The sequence below is a fragment of the Ziziphus jujuba genome, chromosome 6 (assembly GCF_031755915.1).
Source record: "Ziziphus jujuba cultivar Dongzao chromosome 6, ASM3175591v1".
Classification (NCBI taxonomy): domain Eukaryota; kingdom Viridiplantae; phylum Streptophyta; class Magnoliopsida; order Rosales; family Rhamnaceae; genus Ziziphus; species Ziziphus jujuba.
Window position 1 is genome coordinate 2,852,339 of NC_083384.1, and position 23,355 is coordinate 2,875,693.

Here is a 23,355-nt window from a genome sequence, read left to right on the forward strand (position 1 = left end):
GCTTTTGGGCAACCCTCTCAACAACTAAGAGATCCATTCGAGGAACACGGAGACTAGTTGAAGTAATGAGCCTCTCAATATTGGGAGGCTCATTACTTTCAATTGAGATAATGAAATATCATTTTACCTTTTTAGTTGGAACTTTAGGTGGTTCTCGAAAAAAGATAGCGAAAAAATTATTCCTAAAGTTGAGACTGAGAGGAATGTATAAACCAATGCTTCCCTTGATTCGATTGAGGTTTACATACCATTATAGCTTCTATACCTATTTATTTGGGATCATCTCCTAGATAAAGAAAGAGCAAAAGTCAAAGAAAAGGTAGCGATTCAAATCAAGATTTATCTGGTACCCTACTCACAAAAATAAAAACGAAAAAATAACAAAACAATATTCTATCAGATTACTTGCCTTCTTGTAGTTGGATCTCCAAGCTTTTGGAATGCTCCAAATTCTACTTGAGCACCCAAATCGAGGTCAATAACAGCAAAAACATCTTTGAACAAGGTTCTAGCACCATGCCAAATGTGTCCGAAGAAAAAGAGCAAAGCAAACAAAGCATGTCAAAAAGTAAACCAACCCCTTGGACTGCTATGAAAAACACCATCGGATTTCAAAGTAGCACGATCTAATTCAGAAATTTCACCCAATTGAGCACGTCTAGCATATTTTTTCACAATAGCGGGATCACTATAACTGACTCCATGAAGTTTGCTGCCATAGAACTCAACAGTTACACCTACTTGCTCGAAACTGTATTTCGATTCTACCCTTCAAAAATGAACATCGGCTCTAACAATTCTATATCTGTCTACCAAAACAACCGGAAATGTTTCAAAAAAAGAAGGCATACGACGTACAAAAAGTTCATGACCCTTTTTATCTCTAAAAATAGGGTGTCCTAACCACCCAACAACAATTCCATCCCCATTGTCCATTGAGCCCGCTCTAAATAATCCCCCCTTTCCTGATTATTACCTAATGTAATCATAAAAAGCTAATTTTTCAAGAATTTTAGACCAAACTTTGGATCCCAATACACCCAGTGCCAGATAGCCGCCAAAAAGCATAAGCTAGACAACACAATATGGGCACTAGCCATGGCTTCGTAACTCCAAATACCCAAATTTGTTATAGTCCCTCCTGTGATACTCCAACCGCCCCATGAATTGGTTATTCCTAAATGAGTCATGAAGGGATAAAAAAACATCCTTTGTCTCCACATTGGATCAAGAATAGGGTTAGAGGGATCAAAAACTGCTAATTCATATAGAGCCATCGAACCGGCCCAACCAGCAACCAGAGCTGTATACATTATATGGACAGCAAGCACACGATCAGGATCATTCAATACGACGGTATGAACATGATACCAAGGCAAACCCATGGAAATACCCCTCGATCAGCAAAAAATAGACACTATGTAACTTTATTGCACTAGGAAAAAACTATACTATGGACCTTCCCTTTTGAGTGGATTCTCTCTGGGAAAGGATTAATATTTGTTCTATTCTTTTAGTAATAATAGAATAATTTTATTTGTAGGAACAAAAAAAAGCTTATCTATTCTACACCCGATAAGTACCAATACGTAATGGTAAGAGCTTGATACCTTTTATATGAGTGATTGCATTTATTTATTTTTTTTTCATCATTCAAAGGACCTATTTAAAAGAATTTTCCTTTAGTATTTCTGTCTTCCTTTTTTATAAACTTATTCGATCTATGGATAAAATGAGATAAAGAATAATATTATTAAGACAATAAATTCATTGTTACACTTTCACATCAAAGTGAGCTATGGTAATTAATTTTTATTTCATTTAATGCAAATTGGTGTTCCAAAAGTTCCTTTTCAAAACCCTAGAGAGGAAGATGCATCGTGGATTGACGTATAGCGTGACTTGTCAGATATATTTGGTCATATGGTATTTCCTTGTTCTTTTACCCGATCGAGATATCCTCTATTTTGCCCAAGAAAGGTTGATTGAATAATCAAAAAGTTGGAGTGTGAAATACAATGAAGTGCAATTCAATATATATTTTTAGGGGGAGGGGGTATACAAATTAATATTCTTAATTATAATAATTTATAATTTATGGTTGGCTTGGTTAGACCAAAAAAATGAAATGTAATATTAATATACAGGCTCCATTTAGGAAAAAAACCAATTGGTAATATATCTATGATTACCACTTATATCGTATTCTATTTATAAAGATTTTCCACTTATAATATATAATAATGATCTCAAGCTGTTAATCAATCGAGTAATGTGATGAATGCATTGACTATTTACTATTTGGCGGGAGACATGAAAAAAAAAAAAAAAAAGGAAGTCATAGTAGAAAGATGTGGTATTGGGGCATTTATCCTATATGTGCAAATCCAAATCGGGTTGATCTTTACTCGGAGTAGAGCCTAAACCTAAAAAAAGTTGAAGAAGGCCGTTCAGGAACAAGAAAATTACATCGTGATTTGGATTGGATCCCGATGAAACAATACATCAATGAGAAGTTACTCCAATAAGTTAGTGAATTTTTTTATTTATAGGTTTTTAATTTATATATAAATTAAAATAAGCCAAAACTCATCTTTCTTGAAACATGAAAGAAAAAGCCCCCTTTTGTTACAAGTTAAAAAGAGCCTGCTATGAATATAAAAAAAGAAAGCTAAAATCTACACATTGATTATTTTTTTTTTTTCAAAATTTATGTTGAACCTTATGCATCAAAAGGCGCATGTACGGTTCCTAATGGATACAATTTTATCCTAATCAGCTGAATTTATCATGAAAGATTACTTTTTTTAGGCTAACCGGTTGATAATGAGATCTCGAATCAACTTATGTATGGGATTAGCCACTTCAATGGCATCTTTTATTCTGGTCGGAGGAGAAATTACGAAATGTCTAGCATTCGCTCACGCTTGGCAGCAATGAGGTTTTTATTAGATTTGAAATAAAAAATGAAGACTATGCCTTCGCGCTATAGGAAATATGAATATTAAAAAATAATAGCATGGCACTTCGAATTTGATATAAAAAGAACATTTTTCCAAAATACTTACACTATGTATTGAAAGACTAGTATGAGATGAAGAAAGGGTATTTATTTGTTTTGAAAAAAAATAAAATTTTAGGATTGCTAAATAATAGACGAAATAATAAAGCAACAAAGCCGTCATAGTTTTTTTTAACTACTCTAAAAGGAAGGGTGGTTAGTGGATCACTTGCCTATGTGAATCTAACAGACTTTATATATATGTGTATTTTCTATTTTTTTTTTGTCTATTTCCTCGATGAAAGGTAAAAAAATAAAAGTGAATTCCATTGTAGAGCCGTATGCAATGCGCAAAAGATGCCTGTACGGTTGTTCAATTCTATCTTTTTTTGTTCATACTATTTATTTTATTATTCTTTATCTCTTCGACTTTCATCGTGCAAGATAGAGGAACTATCTATTATGTTATATTATTAGGGTAATGATGCAACAAGCTACTAGTGCTTTTTATGAGGCACCGACGAGAGAATTTGTCCTGGAAGCGGAAGAACTACTGAAGCTGCGCAAAACCATCACAAGGGTTTATGTACAAAGAATAGGCAAACCTTTATGGGTTGTTTCCGAAGACATGGAAAGAGATATTTTTATGTCAGCAACAGAAGCCTAAGCTCATGGAATTTTTGATCGTGTAGTGGTTCAAAAATAAAAATAAAAACTAAAACTAACAGAACAGGGGTTTCACATAAATCTGCGATTTGCGATTTTATCATCTTATCGGGTTTAATATTCTATTAATTAATAATTAATCTATTAATATGTATAAATTTATCCATTAATATATAAATGATTCATAATCATCCAGTTAAGATCGATCTAAACTAGCTCATTATGTATATGATTCAACATCTCAACTATTAAACAACTTATTAGAAACATAAGACAGTCAATAAAAAATGGAAATCTCCTGCTCTTTGAGGATGTCCTCAGCTATGAGGAACATGTACTAGGGTATATGTGTGACTTGTTCAGATAATGTACTAGGCCAAAAGAAAGAAAACAATTGATCCGTATTAGCGATCAGGACCAATGAATATGATAGAATGAAAGAAGCCCATTTACTATCTAAAACTAAAAAAAGTAAATCTAAAAATAAAAAAGATCTATCATATATTTCTATTGTGTTATCAAATTTATGGTTTTCATTGGTACCAAACCCAATCATTTCAATTTTTAATTTACAATGAGAAAGAATTCCCCATTGGTAGAAAATGGTATCCATTAAGCAGGGAAATCCGATTTAAAAGGCTGAAAGGTTATGCCTTTATTTTGACTCTTGCAAGAATGGACCAACAGGGTTAGCTACTCAGCCAATTTTCATAATTAAATAACGTTACTTCTTCAACCCCCCCCCCCCCCCCCCAAATCTCACTTTCTAGAATTAAAAAAAAAATGAAATATCAACGCATCTAGAAATAAACAATTGATCTCTATCAATAAAACCGCTAAAGACCTGAACCATAAAGTACTTACTAACCAGTGCCACGGAGAGGTATGTTTTTAGATCTCACATTGAAAATCCTCCTTCTTTATTCATTATTGTAATTTTATTCTAAAATATATTACATAATGGTAATACAAATATGACCCGATGTGTATATGTAGTTAATGACTGACCACTTGTATTTGTACGTAGAATCCCTAATTCAAATTGAAATGTACAACTTGAAATGTACAACAATTCAATACAGTAGTCAGTATAGTAGATCGTCGATATTCCTTTTCGTAAAACAAAAAAATAAGTCCCTTTTTACTTCTACCTGAGAATTCCCGAAAAGTATACATTTTTTTTTACTTTACAGTGGGTTTTATCTTTATTTAATACATATATAATATAATTCTTTTATTATTATATGGTATATGATATATGAGACAAAAAAGAAGAAATAGCAAGATAGTTTGTGGGTGACACTGTAGGCCAATTGAAAGGGATGTAGCACAACTTGGTAGCACGTTTGTTTTGGGTACAAAGTGTCACGGGTTCAAATCCTGTCATCCCTACCTATTACTTATGGGCAGTAATGAGGGATCAATTGAAATTGATTAAAATTTAATACACAAAATCAATCTTTAATTTTATTATATTTTTTTATGATAGTATATACATGCAAGACAAATTGGGTCACAAAATTATTTTTGTGATAATAAAGCGCTATTAATTTAGTTCGATAGAATGTGGGTCTCCAAAACTCGATGTCGTAGGTTCGAATCCTACAAAGTGTGATTCCATACTTGTTATTGTTCGTTGAAAATTACACTAAAATACTTGAACCGTAATCTTAATTTGACCTCCTGTAGATTAAAAAGAAAGAAAGTAGGAGGTCAGTAAAAAAAAAAAGATGTTAATTAATCAAAGGTCCAATTGATCACCACGTCTGTATTGTAAATATGCAGTCACGAATAATCCAGCTAAAGTAATAGGAAATTGACCTACGACAATTCCAAATAGAAAAACTTCAATCATTTCAATTTCTTTGAACGGAGAAAATATATATGTTTTATCCTTAAATATTAATCTGTATTACCCATGAATCTCAATGACCAAGAATTGGAAACTGAGTGGGTAAGGAACTATAAAATATATGAACTACGACATAAGGGTTTTTTTTTTTTTTTTAAGGAATGGTTCATGCAATTAATTTCAAATAAGTTGTATATTGTTTAGACCGATAAGTAGAGCTGAGGTTATAGTCAAAGCTACTAGTCAAAATCCGAAATAACTAGTTATAGTAAGCATAAAGTGGATAAATTTAAATACAATATGTTTTTTTTATACATATGCTTATAAAGCACTTCCCTAAGTTTCCATTTTTGAAAGATACGAGGATAAGCAAAAATACCAATTGAAATGATAAGTTCAATTGAAAGTTTTTGATTCAGCAATTATTATAATTATAGACAGTAGTGACAAAAAAAGAGTAACATAGGTAAGAAATTAATTCATGATCTGGGATATCTACCCCTCCTGAAAGTTCGAATCAACAGATTCCTTGAGCAACTCTTGAGTCAAGTAAACTAATAACTAATAGAATAGTAATCAGAATACTAATAACCAATATATATCTATAGTATATAGGTATAGAATATTAATTATTATTATAAATATTATTAATATTATTAATATTAAAGTAATAAACTTTGTTTTAGAACTTCATTCAAAAAACGAAACTTTCTTTGAATGACTATGGAAAAAAAATGAGAAAATAATTTATAGTTTAATCTTTTTTTTATTGTATCAACAAATCCCTTTTTTTTTTTAAGAACGATAAGTGACCTTATCTTATAATGAAAATGTCTTTTATTTATATATAACTTTAAATTGAAATTGAACTTATTAGAATCAGTAGTAGGTTCATTCACATAATCTCTCGAATGAAAAGAAAAAAAGTCATGTATGATTAGATCACTCAAAATGGGGTTTTACATTTTGTCTTTCCATATTACACAGACCCATCCTTGTAATTAGATCAAGAACGACCCCTTTATTTGGTCTAATACAACACCAATGCGTATATCGTGAGTATTTGTTTTTATTTTTTCTTTGTTCTTTCATTGAATACCATCTACTATTGTTACTTATTACTGGACGACTAACGAATTCCTTAAAATGAAAAAAAAAATTCCAACAAAAAACACTTTCTTCAACCAAAAAGGTACTTTTTAAAATGGAGCATCTAATTGAATCTTGAGAATATGATAATCTCCTTCATAAATTATTAAAAACCAAGAAACCGTCAGATTCACATTTTACCTGATCCTCAGTTTCGAGCCCAAAGCCAATAATAGAGAAAACCCTTATATTACAAGTACTACTATGGTACTACAGGAATTTGAGGTATTTTATATTGAATAGTACATAATTCTACATGGATAAGCAACAAGAAAAGAAAAAATAAATTATCTAACACCCCATTTCGATACAGATTGTGAAATTTCGTTGCTGTGTCGGAAGAAGGACAGCTATACTGATTCGGTATACTCTAAAGACACCCTTGGTACAATATTGATGATCTCACAAAGAATAGATTCAATTTTAGTAAATGGAAATTTACTGATTTTAACTTTTAAGGAATCGATCCCCCTTTGACTATACAAGAATATGCAGAGCTTAACATGTCTGGGTGTAGGAGAGCGTTCTTTTGCTGATATTATTACCAGCATTCGATACTGGGTCATTCATAGCATTACTACACCTTCCTTAGTCATTGAAGGTTGGCAATTCGTTAGCACCAGTTTAGCTTATGATGTATTTGGAAGCCCTCATCCAAACGAGTATTTTACAGAGGGTCGACAAGCAATTCCATTAATAACTGGCCACTTTGATCCTTTAGAACAACTTGATGAATTTAGTAAATCTTTAACTATAGATAGAACCTATCCAATTTTTACAGTGCGATGGTTAGCTGTTCACGGACTAGCTGTACCTACCATTTATTTTTTGGGGTCAATATCAGCAATGCAGTTCAGATAACGATAAATATAATCTGAATCATAGAGCTACGACACAATCAAACCCAAACAAACAAACTGTAGAATTGAATCGTACACGTCTGATGCGAATCCGCTCAAGACCGTTCAACCGACAACCCGCTGGGGTGCTGATCCAATACAGATGAAGGTGGGGCCGATCACTAGAGCCCAAGCCAAGACGTTAAAGGATAATCATGCTGTGCTTATTCAAAGTATAAATCATAATCAAGAAGGAATAATCATGACCAAAGAACCAAGACCTATTTTGCTGATACAAGTGCTGGAGACTGGTATGGACCCGGGTGACGGTTTTGGTACATTTTTGGAGTCCAGGAAGCATGAAATGGTTCCAATGCTTTATGGGTTCAATACATATGCCTAAGAGGTCATGGAATCAAGTTAAATCAGCCTCAAATGCAATCAAAAAGGGCTTGTATGGACAGCATCAACAATTTGGCCGAATTTGCTGTATTGCTTGCTGGCTTTACTGTATTTTACTGTATTAGCCTTTTCTTATTTTTCCAAGCAAGGGCAATGTGTGGAACTTCACAATAATCTTATTTGGCATCCCAAAAAGACTATTGAAGCTGATTTGGGGTCTAATTGGATCAAAGAAGGGTCATTACCAACATAGCCGAAAATTACCATTTTTAGTTTCCTAATTTGTTTTTACTTTTTGTTTTTTGAAACTACCATTACTTTTAGATTTTTATTTATTTATTTTCTGGAAAAATAACTTTAGAAAGGTTTTTATTTTATTCTTTCCATTGTAAATTTATTAATTCCTAATTTAATATAACGGAATTAATTAATCAAACTTAGATTAGAAAATGAAGTATAGTTTCGGCCAACTAGGATTCTTTATGTGTGTGGCCGGTTTTTTTCCTAGGATTTTTAGGGTTTATTTTGTTTCTTTCAAAGCCTATTTAAAGGCTTATTTTTCAATAGGAATAAAATTTTGATTTGATTAAGAAAATACTTGTGAGATTAAATATCTCTTTGTTCTTTGAGAACACCTAAAACACCATTAGAGAATTGGTTGTTTTAGCTTGACTTATCAATAGGTTTTCCATCCCCTATTGTGGCATCTACTAACCGTAGGTTGGTTAGGGGTTCAGGTCCATTCCATTAGAACTTGAACTTAATTGAGATCCGGGCTAATATAATACGGGTTTAGGAGCAGGTTGTCCTATGTTCGTATCATTTGGTATCAGAGCTCAATTTTGTTCAGGTTTTATCTTTATTTGCTTTATTTGTTTTTGTGTTATTCTGCAATTTTAGCATTAGGTTAAGGTTGCATCCATCCCATACACGTTCTGCATCTCAAAAAAAAAAATTTAAAAAAAAAAATTCATTCCTAGTGAATTAGGATTTCCTAGTTTTATCGTATTTTTGTTTCCTAGTTTGTTGGTTGTTTTTTTTTTTCATCATTGTTCTTGTTAACTTTGGTTTTTGTTTATTTTTCTTTGCTGTTCTAGTCTTAAATATTTGCATTCATTTATTCACAAAAAAAAAGAAAAAAAAAAAGAGTTTGCGGCAAAATTAAAAAAAAAAAAAATAACTGCACATTTGTGTTTAATGGGAGGTTACAGGTTTGGTGCTTGTTTTGGAATTAGAATTGCAATTTTGGTAATTATTCTTGCTACTGCAGTTGTTTATGTTCTGTGAGTGGAAAAAAAAAAAAAAAAGAAGAGGTAAAGCTGAATATAAAAAAGAAAAAAAAATGTTTCGGTTTGTTGGAGTTTGATTTGTTTGCTGGAAATTTGTTGGAGCTGCTGTGTTGATTATTTATTCCATATTTGGAGTTTCTGGAGAGTTATTTTTGCTGCTGGATATTTGAGTTTGAGTGCTAAATTATTTGGATTAAAATTAGTTAAAGGATTTGATACAAAACTTGAATTACAAGAACAACAACCAACACTTTTCTATATTTTTGTTCTCTTTGATTCTTGTTCGTATTTGAATTTCTTTTTCTAGAATTTCATTCTTGAACTCATAATCTATTACCATCTGGTCCAGTTCTTCAAAATTCCAAAGTTTTCTCATTAATTTGCTTTATTTTGTCTAGAAAAACCGAAAATAAGTATTTCATTCCATTCGGTATTTGTTTATTTTTGCTTACTGTTTTGTTGATAAGTTTAATTAAAACATACTAGTGATCTAATTGCCGTTTTGTGGGTGTTTTAATTAGAACTTTGAGATAACTCATTGAGTGGAAAAAGGCAAGAGTGTGTGAGCTTAAAAGAGGGTAAAAGCCGAAACAAGTGTGCAAACACGAGTGTCGAGTCCTCATTTGAGTGAAACACGTAAGGGAGTGATATTGTAAGGTCCTATTTTATTTCTATTGCATTATTATACTAACATGATAGAATCAAGAATGAGGACAGGAGAGCCACCCTTGAGGATCAATGAGGAAGAGTCCATAGCATTCCATGGCGATGCCCGAGCTACCGGGAGTGGAGACCAAGTGGACATGAGAGCTGTTTTGGAGTCAATACAGCGGGTTAGTGCTCAAGTTGAGCATGTGAATCAAAGAATGGGAAGGCTAGAAGCTTCACAAGGAATGCCGAATACAAGAAGTAGGCAAGAACTCCATGGAGGGCGAGGCCGAGGACGAGGAGGTCGCGAGAGACCGAGAGAGGAATTTGAGGAGGAGAATTTCGGTGGAGACTTTGAGGAAGGTATGGACGAAACTTTTGCTGTCCACGATAGAGCTGGCCATGAAAGATATAGGAGGGAAGATACAGATGATGATTTGGGAAATATCAAGGTTAACATCCCACCTTTTATGGGTAAAAGTGATCCCGAAGCTTATTTGGAGTGGGAAGAAAAAATGGAGATGATTTTTGACTGCCATAACTATTCGAAAGGTAAGAAGGTGAAGTTGGCAGCAATGGAGTTTGGCCATTATGCACTCCAAGGGTGGACAAATGAGCAAAGCACCCGAAGGAGAGTTGGTGATGACTTGATTACAACATGGCGACAAATGAAAGGAGCTATGAGAAAGCGGTTTGTGCCATCCCATTACCATAGGTTGCTGCATCAAAGGCTTCAATCTTTGTCTCAAGGAAGTAGGTCCGTGGAGGATTATTACAAAGAGATGGAGATGTTAATGATGAGGCTGAATATGAATGAGGATAGGGAGGAAACAATGGCAAGATTTCTTGGAGGGTTAAACCGTGACATTGCCAACCAACTTGAGTTACAACAATACTTAGAATTGGAGGAGATGTTGCATGTAGCAATTAAGCTTGAGAACCAATTAAAGAGGAGGGGTGTTAGTACACAGTTTGGAGGAGTTTCTAGCATTGGAAGGATAAGTTCAAGTGGCTACAAAAACAATTCCACTTATGAAAACAAGTTGAAGGCGAAACTGGGTGAAGAAACTACCAACCAGCCAAAAAAAGAAATTAAATCCGAATCTGCCCAAGCCATTAAAGGTGAGGTAAAATCTGAACCTAAACCTCAAAAGTCAAGAGAAATTATTTGTTTCAAGTGTGAAGGAAGAGGACATATAGCCAGCCAATGCCCGATAGAAGAATAATGGTAATTAAGGGTAATGGAGAGGTGGAATCCGAGAGTGAGGCTAGTGGGGCTGAAACTGAGCAAGAGGAGGATTGCAATGAAGATGAAGCCGAACCTGTAGATACATCTAATGCCAAGTTGAGCTTGGTTTCAAGGAGAGTACTTGCTGTCTACAAAGATGAAGAGCAGATACAAAGAGAAAACATCTTCGATACTATTTGTGAAATACAAGGTAAAATTTGTAGCATGATTGTAGATAGTGGGAGTTGTACTAATGTAATAAGTAACCTTGTTATTGATAAATTGGGCTTAAAAACAATAAAACATCCTGAACCATATAGATCACAATGGCTTAATGATAGTGGTAAGATGAAAGTAAACAAACAAGCCAAACTAAAATTTAATATAGGTAGATATGAGGATGTAGTTTTATGTGATGTTGTACCCATGATTGCTGGACATATACAATTAGGTAGACCATGGCAATTTGATAAACATGCTACTCATTTTGGTTGAGAAAATAGTATTGTTTTCAGGTTTAAAAGGAAGAAGATCAAGCTGGAACCATTATCTCCTAAAGAGGTTTACAAAGACCAATTACAAATGCAACAAAGGAAAGAAGACGAAAAGCTCAAGGAAAAAGCAAGTATGGCACCAACAGCTTCACCATCCTTTGAAGAAGGTAAGAATGAGGTTGCCGATCAAGGTAAGGTTTCTAAGACTCATATTGAGTGGAAGGATCAAGGAAAAACCAAAAGAGAGGGGAAAGAAACTGGCAAACCCGAGAGCTTGGAGAAGGAAGGGAAATCCGAAGGTTTGCGCCAATCCAAGGGGGAAAAAGAAAAAGAGAGAAAAGAAACGTCAAGTAGCAACTTTTATTTGAGTTTAGGGGATATTAATAAGGTTATTGAGTGTAAGAAACCTTTTCTGGTCATGATTTATAAAGAAAATTATTTTAATGATCAAACTAACTTTGAAGAACTTGAATTGCCAAGTTCAATGATTTCTCTTTTGAAGGAATTTGGAGATGTCTTCCCAAATGAAATTGGACTACCACCTATTCGAGGGATAGAACATCAAATTGACTTTGTTCCTGGGACTGCCATACCAAATAGACCAGCTTATAGGAGCAATCCCGAAGAAATAAAGCAGCTGCAAAAACAGGTAAGTGATTTACTTGACAAAGGTTATATTCGTGAGAGTTTAAGTCCATGTGCTGTGCCTGTTTTGTTAGTGCAAAAACAAGATGGTACATGGAGAATGTGTGTTGATTGTAGGGCTATAAATAACATTACCATCAAATATAGACATCCCATTCCTAGATTAGATGATATGCTTGATGAGTTGCATGCTGCTTGCATGTGTACAAAAATTTGGGAGATATTATTTGCTAATATTAAGAAGTTTGATGAACTTGTATTTCAATTATTTGTTGTGATAGTATTTGACCCAGGAGGTTGGTTTTGGTTTCAACCAAGGAAAGAGAGGATTTCAGAACAAAGGAAACCAAAACTCATGCCGAGGGGTGATGGACCTTTTCAAGTTTTGGAGAGAATAAACGACAATGCCTACAAACTTGATCTACCGGGTGAGTATAATGTTAATGCTACCTTCAATGTTGCTGATTTTTCTCCTTTTTCTGCAGGTGATGACTTTGATTTGAGGGCAAATCCTTTTCAAGAGGAGGGGAATGATGCAAATCCGCCCGAGACCTTTCAACCTACAACCCGCTGGGGTGCTGATCCAATACAGATGAAGGTGGGGCCGATCACTAGAGCCCAAGCCAAGACGTTCAAGGATAATATTGCTGTGCTTATTCAAAGTATAAATCATAATCAAGAAGGAATGACCATGACCAAAGAACCAAGACCTGTTTTGCTGATACAAGCGCTGGAGACTGGTACGGACCCGGGTGACGGGTTTGGTACATTTTTGGAGTCCGGGAAGCATGAAATGGTTCCAATGCTTTATGGGTTCAATACATATGCCTAAGAGGTCATGGAATCAAGTTAAATCAGCCTCAAATGCAATCAAAAAGGGCTTGTACGGTCAGCATCAACAATTTGGCCAAATTTGCTGTATTGCTTGATGGCTTTACTGTATTTTACTGTATGAGCCTTTTCTTATTTTTCCAAGCAAGGGCAACGTGAGGAACTTCACAATAATCTTATTTGGCATCCCACAAAGAATAATTTGATGGTCATTACCAACATAGCCAAAAATTACCATTTTTAGTTTCCTAATTTGTTTTTACTTTTTGTTTTAGGAAAATACCATTATTTTTAGGTTTTTATTTATTTATTTTCTGGAAAAATAACTTTAGGAAGGTTTTTATTTTATTCTTTGCATTGTAAATTAATTAATTCCTAATTTAATATAAAGGAATTAATTAATCAAACTTAGATTAGGAAAGGAAGTATAGTTTTGGCCAACTAGGATTCTTTATGTGTGTGGCTGGTTTTTTCCTAGGGTTTTTAGGGTTTATTTTGTTTCTTTCAAAGCCTATTTAAAGGATTATTTTTCAATAAGAATAAAACTTTGATTTGATTAAGAAAATACTTGTGAGATTAATTATCTCTTTGTTCTTTGAGAACACCTAAAACACCATTAGAGAATTGGTTGTTTTAGCTTGACTTATCAATAGGTTTTCCATCCCCTATTGTGGCGTCTACATTATACCAAGGTTTCTAACCACAGGTTGGTTAGGGGTTGAGGTCCATTTCATTAGAACTTTAACTTAATTGAGATCCGGGCTAATATAATACGGGTTTAGGAGCAGGTCATCCTAGGTTCGTATCAACGTCTCTACTGGGGGTTATTACTCATTTTTGTACTTGCTGTTTTATTTTCCAATTAAGGCTTCAATTAAAAGAAAAAATAGAATAGTAAAAATATAGTAGGAATTCTCATACCTCATTCAGAAGGATATAATCTTATAATTATCTATGGCTGTTTATGTCTCTAGCATACCCCATGATGAAATGTGGAGGAAAGTAGGAAAAATGGCCAATACTGCCGGAAGGATTCCTCTTTGGCTAATAGGTACTGTAACAGGTATTCTTGTGATCAGTTTAATCAGTATTTTCTTTTATGGTTCATATTCTGGAGTAGTGTAAGAACTCAACGGTGCCCCCTCAAATCAGACAAAGAAAGAGGGGGTAGGCCTGTTGAGTTATGAATAATCATAATAGTTTATTCGTGTAAATGGTAAAAAAAAGAATGGATCACTTTTTCCGATGTTTCAAAAAACTCTGTTTCAATTTTTTTTTTATGTTTTTGGAAAACTCACTTCATTACTTGTTCAAAACATCCGTTCCACGATAGTATCCAATGATACTTTCAAAAATCACAAAGGAATCACTCTATTTCCTATTTTTAGACGACACAACCACAATTATATCTATTTTTTTTTAATAAGTTTTGTAAGTTCATTGAAGAAGTTCTATTTGCTCACTAACGTTTCCTATATTTTTTGTTTGTCCACTATCACTACTTATGTTCCTCTCATTTCTTTTATACTTTGGTTTCTATTCTATGCTTATTTATCTCTTAACTTTTAGTATCCAATCGAATAGAATACTATTGTTTCATTCTATGACATTGAAATCTGACAATATTGACATAATCATACCGTTTCAATTTGGATTAAAAAACAAAGAAATAAAGAAGAGGGGAGTAAACTTAAATAGTCTTCTTCACAGTATACATACTAGGAGTGCGGTCCAAGTAATTCAATTCCTGAACTCGGGTAGAAGAAATATAAAAAACAAGAAACTTTTCAAAAGATGCCAAGAAGAGCAAAAGTCCTTGGACATGTAATGGATCTTGAAGTACTATTTCCCCATCCCCCTGACCAAATCCACCCACATTAGGATTGCTCGTTACTGGTTGATCAAGTTTGATGGATTTTCCCTCTGAAGCAAGAATTTCTGGTCCTGGAGGGATAATATCAACCACTTGACATCCATTCGATGTATCCATTATGGTGATTTCGTATCCCCCTTTTTCTTTTCATATTATTTTACTTACTATACCCGACACTGTAGCATTATAAACATTATTGTTACTCTTTCTTCCATTGGGATAAATCTGACCCCATCCCCTGTTGCCGCCTACATATATGGGATATTTTAAGAAGTGCACATCTTTCTTAGTATCGGGGTCAGGAGAAATAATAGGAAAGGTGATTTCATTATATTTCTTACCAGGAACAAGACCTATCACAATAATTTTTTTTTTTAGTGGGACAATAGCTCTGAAAAGACAGATTGCCTATCTTTTCTTTAATCTCGGGTGAAATACAATCGGGAGGGGCTAATTCAAACCCTTCAGGTAAAATAAGAACAGTCCTTATGTTCAAAGCTCCTTTTTTACCATTAGCAAGAACTTTTTTCAGTTGCAGATCATAAGGAATTCGAACAACTACTTCAAATACAGTATCAGGAAGTACCACTTGTAGAACCTCGATATCCACGGGCTTATTGGCTAAATGGCAATTAGCACATACAATATGGCCGGTCGCTTCTTGTGGATTTTCATAAACCTGCTGTATAAAAATGGGATATGCATTTGAAATGGGTGCCTAAGTTATTATATATATAATGAGCAAGACAGAAATAGATCTAGTCATCTCTTCCTTTATCAAAGAAAAGGTATTTCTAGTTTGCATGGTCCAATCATTGATCCTGAAAATTTCTACAATAAAATTAGATAAGTCGCTAGTATAGTTCCCTATCTATGATTCTGCTATTTACTGAAATAATTTTACTAAAACATTAAAGGAAGCCCCCATATGGGTAGAAAGAATAAGTACAATTTTGAATGGGTTGCTTATGTACAAAGTAACAAGCATTATAATTGAATCGATCTATCATTTTTCGGTCATTCATTGAATGAAAAACGACTACAAGTGACGGAGATACACGATTTAAATAACGAAAGATCTAATATTTAAAAATGGCATCTAAAATGACTGGAAAAGTAGAAACAAAACCTGATATAATTTGATCATTATGAGCAAATCCAAAATCTTTGTAGATAGAGCCAATCATTAGTTCCTAACCGTTTGGTGAATGGAATCCTATACATAAATCAATTAATAAAAGAATAGAAAACCCATTTATTGTGTAGCTTAAGTTATATGGGAATTCTTGAACCCAAGAGTTAAGAATAACAAGTTCATTATTACCTAGAATGGAATAACCGCTTAGAATAATGAAAGAGATTATATTTTTCGAGAAATTAAAAAACATATCCGTATGATTCTCATTGTCCATTTTGATCAATTGGATCGTTTCTTTGTAGTTCCCGCGGTGAGGCTTTGGTAAATGCGTTTCCGGGTATTCCTTTATCATTTCATCCAAGAGGGAGAGTTCTTTTAATTCTATGAATTTTTTAGAATACTTTTTTCTTGAATATCATTCAAACAAATTTCGGAGTGTCTAGTATGCCACCAACTAGTAACCCAAGATTCCATACTTTTATTAAATGAGAGAAAGATCCACCAAGGCAAAAATACTATAAATGAAAGATATATAAGGGAAATGAATGCTTTCTTTTTTGCCCTTTTTTCATCTTGGAATTTTTAAATGAACTCACCTCATTTGTCGACTCAATACTACTATTTCTATTTCCATCAAGCATCAGCTCTATTACATTAGAAGTTTAGAGCCCATGAATCTATTTCCTATTTTTTATTTGTGATTCAGTAAAGTGGTTAGTCCTTGAATTTAGAAAGAATACAGAAAAACAATACGAAAATACAATAAGAAAGAGTGCACTTCAAATTCAAAAAAAAAAAAGCAATTTCATTTTATGACTGTTCCTTGTTCGTTTGCATTTAGCTCGAATGAGCATTATGAAGAAACTTCAGTTAAGTTGTGCTATATAAAAAGGAGGATTCTTGAGTTTTCATTTTTTCCCTCTTGCTAAGAAAGTTGTCATTTTTCAGTTCTTGTTTCAAAATACTTCAATTGATACACACAAGAAATAGGCCAATTTGGCAGCTTTTTGCTCAATTTCTCGTAGAGTCAAATTCTCATTAGTACGACTTAAGGGAATGGACCCTTGGCCTCCGATTTCCATATAAAGGGCATGAAGAGCATAAATACCCTCTTTAACTTCTATTATAATGGACTGAATGTCTTTCATAAGGAATCAGAGGAAGATGCTATAATTTTTTCAAAGAAATCCCTAACGAAAAAAACACACTATTCCTTCTTTTATATTGAATCGATCATAACCACTACCTACATCCCACGAAATTGAGCACCACAAATAGGAACTAATAAAAAGACCTGTAACTCCATATAAAGACATCACCATCCCTTTCAGAAAAAAAATTATTTGCTGAGAGGGATCTAAAGATATAAAATTCCTACCAAAATAACTAGAAGTTCCAACCAATAAAAATCCTAATGAACCTAAAAAAAGGATAAAGGCCCAGTAGAAATTACTCATTTTTTGAGACCCAGTTATAAGTTCTATTCATATACGGTCTGATCGCTAACTCATACTATACTAGATGTAGTTGCATTTTATTGGAATTGGGGAATAACCAAAAAAAAAAAATTTACGTTCATTTTTTTGTTTTTGAAGTAACTTTCATCCACTAGCACTGTTATGATGTGAACTTTTAGGAGTAATTCATCGAATTGCCTAGATCTAAACTAAAATACAAACATCCCTTTCATATGATATCTTATAGATATCCACATACATATATCGAATTTACATTTCAGAAATTCATCCCGATATCAATCCATTTGAAAATAGCTCTAATTCAATTACTCATATATCATGTTTACACATTCATATGAGCTTATGCTCGGAAGAAGCCACACGTTATACTATATTATAATAAATAGATAACCATGCTATGATTCACATAAGTCTTGAAAAAAAAAATTGATAAGATTTTGCCCCATCATATTTAAAAATTTTTGTTTTTTTGAACATGAAGGAATAAAGAAACCATTGCAATTGCTGGAAAAGCTAAGCCCACTAAAGGCACAAAAATAGAGGGTAAGGTGGTAAGAATTGTCATAGAATGGGTACCTCGATTTAATATTTGATTTGTACTTGTTATTTATTGTTATGTTAATCTTTTAACCTGTTATAAAGATATCTTATAATTCATGTAATAATTATGTTATTATACTGAGTATACCTAAGTGAGTATATGCACTAATTAATATTATTATTAATAAAGGGTATATAATGTATATATACTAAGATATAATAAAATAAGATAATAAAATAAAGATATAATAAGGAGTCTATAGACCGATATATATATTTTTAATATATTTAATCTATATTAAAAAAATATATTTAATATATATTAAATAAAAAAGTATATTATAAGTCTGTAAAGTATATAATAGACTAGAATATACTAAGTGCGTATATAATATAATTAATGTAAATCAAAAGTGCAAATAAATAAATAAAATAAGTAAATAAATGGGGTTATTCATCTTTCTACATGCAATATACGTATGATAATTCGCTTTTTTATTATGGTCATTATTTATTTTTATTATTCTTCATTTTTGTTTTTCCCTTCGCAAAAAAATTCGTTATAATACGATCAAATGAAAGAGATCCTTAGTGAAATTGGGGATTCTTGAGGGATACAGAAAGATGCAGGACCCCCTTGCCTAATTTTATGGATGAAAGAGATAGAATTCGCTCTTTATTTTGTCTGATAGAGATTTCCTGACGGGCTATCGATAAAAAAAAGTATCTGCATGATTCTTTTTCCAATTTAATCTTATGTTACCAAAGAAAAATCCATTCTTGGAATTTTGACTTTGCTTCCTATAAACTAAATAACTACTTGGTTACCACAAAACAAGTGATAAATTTAAAACAAGTAATAAATTTTTGAATTTATTAAATCTAATAATTTATTAAAGGGCTTTTGCTTCCTCAGTAAATGTCTCGGTAGAAGCTATGATTTGTTGGAATTGAGTTTTATTCATTTTTAAGTAAGTATGTAACTCAACGAGAAATTTCCTTACCTGGCCAATTTCTAAGGAATCAACATAACCATTGGTTCCAGTATAAATAGTCATTATCTATTCTTCCACCGCAAGAGGCGCTGATTGAGATTGTTTAAGCAACTCACGTAATCGTTGACCTCTTGCCAATTGATTCTGAGTAGCTTTATCGAGATCAGAAACGAATTGTGCAAAGGCTTCTAATTCTGCGAATTGCACCAATTCCAATTTTGATTTTCCAAATACTTGTTTCATGGCTTTAATTTGAGCTGCAGACCCTACTTTGTATACAAATATACCCACATTAATAGTAGGTTTGATTCTGACATTGAATAGATCGGCGCTATTGGTAAAGCAGTCATTCTTCCTTCACCTAAATGAGAACTTGATTTAGTAGCTCTTTCCAAAAGGCATGAATGCAAATAAAAAACATCTCCCAAATAAGCTTCTTGGCTCGGTGGTCTCCGTAATAAAAGATACATTTGGCGAAAAGCCTGTGCTTGTTTTGAGATCATCATAATTAATTGAAGTGTGTTGTTCACGATACATAAAAATATTTCGCCAGAGCAGCTCCTATATCAGGAGCGAGGTATTGTAATGTAGCCAGAGAATCGGCCTTTCTTGTAAAGTAGTCACCACCTGAGCCACAGAAGATGCTTTTTGACCAATAGATACATAAACGCAAATTACATTTTGCCCTTGTTGATTGAGAATTGTATTTGTGGCTACTGCTATTTTATCGGTTTTCCTATCCCCAATAATTAATTCTCGCTGACCACGTCCTATAGGAATCATCGAATCAATAGCAATAAGTCCTGTTTGAAGAGGCTCACAAACCGAACATCCCAAAATAATACCCGGGGTGGGAGATTCAATTAACCGGGATTCAGAAGCTGAAATTTCAACTTTACCATCAATAGGTTTAGCTAGAGCATTTATAACACAGCCCAAAAAAGCCTCACTTACCGGGATCTGAGCAGTTTTTGCTGTTGCTTTTACAGAACTTCCCTCTTGTGTCATCAAACCATCACCCATTAACACAACACCGACATTATTTGATTCCAAATTTAGAGCAATGCCTATCGTACCTTCTTCAAATTCTACTAATTCCCCCACCATTACTTTATCAAGACCATAAATATGAGCAATGTCGTCGCCTACTTGGAGTATAATACTGGTATTTAAAATCTTTACTTCTCCATTATATTGTTCAATACGTTCATGAATAATGTTACTAATTCCATCTTCTCAAATAGTTACCATGAGTATATCTTAATTCTTTATTTTTGTTTGAAAGAAAAGTAATGACTGCAGTAGAAAGACTAACCCTTTATTTATTTCATCGTTCCAATCATGCCAGTATTAGTATTGATGGTACGTAAATGTAACTCTGTGTTCAAACAACTATTCAGAGTTCCTAGAGCTCTTTGTAAGGCTTGTTGGAAAACCCATTGTCGAACTTGATTAATAGATTTTTGTTGTTCAAAATGAATGGTTTCATTTTTGTAATTTTCTAATTGTTCCTAGGTTTTCTAAGTTGAATTCATCAAATTCAATTTTTCTCATTCTATTTTAGAGTGTCCATTCGCTCGAAACTACTCCACTTCCATTTCTACTTTCAGCAAGCGGGATTGGGCTTTTTCCAGCCGTTCCATGGCCCCTTCTACGTAGTTCTTTTGAATTTTGAATAGTCTTCAGGATCTGCAGCTTTTGATTATCTAATAAAGCACTTAATGAAAGTAGATTACCTTTCCATTCATTTCAAAACTTCCATGATACCTTCCCGAACCAAACATGAATCTTTCGATTCATTTGGCTCTCATGCCCAATTACTTATGTATGGGGGAAGCTCCCTAGGTTTTTTTAATGTAATGAGCCTATCCTTTTATCTCTATTCATATTTGTGAATGTATAAAAATTGATCACTAATCCAAGAACACAGTATTCAGAGGACTCTTCTGACCAAAGAAATAATTGTCAGTAAAGTAGTTTTTTTTTTTTTTTTCAAATCCAAAGAATTCTTTTTACTTTATACACAGGTCATCAATTCAGCATTGGATAAAAAAGATAAAAAAAAAAGGGGTGACATATCTATTTTTCTAATATTTATAAATCAAATACAAATAACTGGCTCAAATCATTTTTTTATCGACATGAGTGTTTTATATCAAAAAAAAAATTCCAACTCTTTGAAATCATTTATGGATTAACAAATTCTATATTAACATAGTAGTAGAAAGAGTACCACGCTACATCTGGACTTCAAATGGTTTAGCTTTAACCTTGTTAACAATCCCACATTATTGGTTATTTACCAATGAATCACGAAATGCTATGGTTCTTAAATATGATTTCTTAATTTATTCAGAAGTAACTCGCAAAATCGTGCACCTTTTCAAGTTATAACGCAAAAAAGTGCAGTTGGTCGGATCTAGCCTATTTTTTAAATAAATAACTCGTACACACTACCTTTCCAAAAAAAACCAATACACTAAAGAGTACACTTAGATTTATTGGATTTGTTGCTAAAATATCGGTGTTAAACTTGAAACTCCCAGCGAATGGCTAATAACCCAAGGAAAGGAAAGAATCGGTTACATTTTTCATATGATCTCCTCTTCCTTATTCCTATAGATAGACTAATTATCTATATTTTTTTATTATATTATTTTTCTAAATTAAATAGGAATAATGTATCGTGGCAGTCCATAAATAGGAATAAGTCTAAACAAAGGGATTCGCAAATAAAAGCGCTAATGCCATAACCAGTCCATAAATTGTCAAAGCTTCCATAAAAGCCAGACTAAGCAATAAAGTATCGTGGCAGTACCTTGCCCAACCCGAGGTCCAATAGAAGCAAGCCCAACAGCCAATCTAGCAGCAATAACAAAACTGTAGAAATCAGTGGATTCATGATAAATTCCTCATAAAAAAGAAAGAAAATAAAGAAATAGTTAATGATACAATCAACCAATGAATTATGGCTTACTTATTCTATCGCTAAGATTTAACCATTCAAAGTCACTAAAAACCCTGAATTGAAATAATAATATTCTTTAAGCAATAGAACTGCTTCAATATTTTCCTATCTATGTAATTTTTGTTAATTCGTATGACTTTTGTTTGGCGAGTTCTTTCTTTTTTATTTTTTTTTTGGGAACCATTCTTTGAATTCTTTGTTCTTTTTTGTAATTTAAATTCATTCAATATTCAAAAAAAATTACAGTCAAAATGGAAGGACTTATATTGGAATCCCTGTCTAAATATTGGAATGCCTATCGAAATTCATAACACTATAGTAAGGCAAATTAAATATATCTTTAATTCATATATACCAAGTTAATATCGAATATCACATATACATGTCTTTGTTGAAAAGATGGTAATCTTGCCACCTTGTGCAAACCAAAATCCACCAAGGTTTGCACCCTTTTTCTTTCTTTAAAAGAAATATTTTGTTGAATGACCTAATGCAATATTTATGCCTATGTTTTTTGTTCCTTTTAATGTCTTTTTGAATGCTTAAGTTTTATTGTATTTATCTTAGGAATTGTCTCTTTGTTGGGTATTGATTTTATTTTGTAAAATGACTATGTGCTGGAAACAATGTTTCCAGCAACATAGGTCCATTGTTGGGGCTGGCGTTTTCTGTGCTTTTAGAATTAGTGTGCTGTCTAGTTTTGTGCGGCCTACTCTAACATCTTCTCTTCATCTTCTTCTTCTTCCTTAAAAAAAAAAACCCTAACAATCCTAAATATCACCATACCAAAAACAAACACAAAAATCACCTAAACATCAAATGAAAAATCGGATTAAAGGTTATGCACAAGACTAGCACCTTGTGTACAACACTCTTGGTCAAGTGAACCCCAAACCACACCAACCTCCAACAGTCTTTCCCCCATAACGTAAACTAACTATTCGTATCTTAGATCAGTTGGTTTCTATAATCATTCTTCAAAACATACATAAGAATTGTCTTATAACGGTTAGATTACATACATCTAGTTCGACCCCCCCTCCTCCTCTAATCAACCCCTTTTTTTAATAAATATCCTTTTTGTAAACCCTTATCTTCTATTTTTACTTATCATAATCATTGCATAGAAATATCGGGATTGAGTTGATCGAAGTTCATATAATTTATTATTTATTAATTTTTTTGGGTCAATCGGTGAATTGAATGAACAAAACAATATCAATAGAAAGGGAGTATTCATTGGAGGGTGGTATAAATTGACCAAACAGGAATTTGAGGAAAAAGATCTTTTAGATCTCTTTCCTTCTTTTTTTTCCTTT

The 23,355-nt window shown here is 33.0% G+C and overlaps 3 pseudogenes; all 3 read right to left on the reverse strand.

Moving 5' to 3' along the window:
* Positions 1-396: 396 nt before the first annotated feature.
* Positions 397-1,020, reverse strand: LOC132804327 (photosystem II CP47 reaction center protein-like; annotated as a pseudogene).
* Positions 1,021-14,734: 13,714 nt separating this feature from the next.
* LOC132804232 (cytochrome f-like) lies at positions 14,735-15,722 on the reverse strand (annotated as a pseudogene).
* Positions 15,723-18,966: 3,244 nt separating this feature from the next.
* LOC125419427 (ATP synthase subunit alpha, chloroplastic-like) lies at positions 18,967-20,319 on the reverse strand (annotated as a pseudogene).
* Between the last annotated feature and the right edge of the window lie 3,036 nt (positions 20,320-23,355).